This window comes from Nomascus leucogenys, chromosome 20 (genome assembly GCF_006542625.1).
Source record: "Nomascus leucogenys isolate Asia chromosome 20, Asia_NLE_v1, whole genome shotgun sequence".
NCBI lineage: Eukaryota > Metazoa > Chordata > Mammalia > Primates > Hylobatidae > Nomascus > Nomascus leucogenys.
In genome coordinates, this window is record NC_044400.1 from 52771808 (window position 1) to 52773785 (window position 1978).

A 1978-nucleotide genomic window follows, 5' to 3' on the forward strand; every position below is an offset into this window, starting at 1 on the left:
GGAGTCTCACCGTGTTAGCCAGGATGGTCTCGATCTCCTGACCTCCTGATCCACCCACCTCGGCCTCCCAAAGTGCTGGGATTACATGCGTGAGCCACCGTGCCCTGCCAAACTCACTTTTTAAACTGCCTCAATAAATCCTGAATCCCTTTTCTAATCCTTTGTGCTCCAGGACAAAGTCCTTTATTATGGCCTTTCCTCTTCATCTCCCTCCTCCTCTCATGCTCATAACTTTTTGTTGTTGTTTACTGGCAATTTTCACTCATTTTTATATCCAGAACCTGGCTCCTCTCTCTTCTTTCTGACACCAATAATTAACCTTTATCTCTAACATTTTCACCATTTCTCTACTCTCAAAATAAAGGCTCTCATATGAAATAAAATATTAAAGGAATGAAAATTTAGTTTTAACACAACTGAATCCAGTTAGTAATTAGTTTACATTTTTATTTTGGAACAATTTCAAACTTTGTGCAAGTTGCAAAAATAAAGTCTCCCTTGTACAGTTTTAAAAATTACTAGCTTATTTCCTTTATGATATTTCTCTCTCTCTCTCATATGTATATATTGTATGCATATGTGTGTATGTATGTTCAGCATGTGTATAATATGCATTTCTTTCTTTAATGTATGAGGCTGGTTTTCGGGAATTATTACATTTTAACCTTTAAATATTTAATTATCATTAGCTAAGAGTAAGAAGATTTTAAAAAATAGCTACAATAAAATTATAAAGGGCAGGCACGGTGGCTCACGCTTGTAATCCCAACACTTTGGAAGGCCTAAGTGGGTGGGTCATGAGGTCAGGAGTTCAAGATCAGCCTGACCAACATGGTGAAAACCCATCTCTATTAAAAATACAAAAGGGCGGGGTCTGGCACTTTGAACGAGATGAAGAAACTAGAGCCAGGTGAGGGCAGTGGACGCGAGAGCCGAAGATGGCAGTGAACGTATACTTAATGTCAGTGAACAGTGATAACCTAAGTTGTCGTGACATGCTGGCCTCAATCAATGAGTCTCTGCAATTGAATCTGACAAAGATCAAACAGTTGTTCTCAATATCCATAAACTGGATATTGTCAGTGTATGGACATGCTGTTCCCTGGCTTCATTGACTTGAAGGAAGTGAAATTCCAAGCTAAGCTAGAACATGAGTACATCCAGAACTTCAAAATACTACAAGCAGGTGTTAAGAAGCTGGGTGTTTACAAAATAATCCCTGTTGACAAATCAGTAAAAGGAAAGTTTCAGAACAATTTTGAATTTGTTCAGTGGTTCAAGAAGTTTTTTGATGTAAACTATGATGGAAAAATCTATGACCCTGTGGCTGCCAGACAAGGTCAAGAAACTGCAGAGGCTCACTCCCTCGTTGCTCCAGCTCTGAATAAACCTAGGTTCTAGCAATGCAACTTCCCAGAAGCCTATCTCAACACAGAGAACTGCTGTGGCTCCTAAGGCTGGTCCTGGCGTGTTGTGAAAGAATCCCGGTGTGGGCAATGGGGACGATGAGGCAGCTGAGTTGATGCAGCATGTCAATGCATTGAAATTTACTGTTGAAGACTTGGAGAAAGAAGGATTTCTACATCGGAAAGCTACGGAACATTGAATTGATTTGCCAGGAGAATGACGGGGAAAACAACCCTGTATTGCAGAGGACTGTAGACATTCTGTATGCCACAGATGAAGGCTTTGTGATACCTGATGAAGGGGGCACACAGGAGGAGCAAGAAGAGTATTAACAGCCTGGACCAGCAGAGCAACATTTGAATTCTTTACTCCAAATCATATGCTTAACTGTAAAATACTCCCTTTTATTATCCTTAGAGGACGCACTGGTTTCTTTTCATAAGCAAAAAGTACCTCTTCTTAAAGTGCACTTTGCAGACGTTTCACTCCTTTTCAAATAAGTTTGAATTAGGAGCGTTTACGTTATAGCAGAGCAGTATTAACATCTAGTTGGTTCACCTGGGAAACAAAG

The 1978-nt window shown here is 40.0% G+C and overlaps 1 pseudogene; it reads left to right on the forward strand.

The window, feature by feature from the left end:
• Positions 1-938: 938 nt before the first annotated feature.
• On the forward strand, positions 939-1767 carry LOC100597832 (annotated as a pseudogene).
• Positions 1768-1978: the final 211 nt, after the last annotated feature.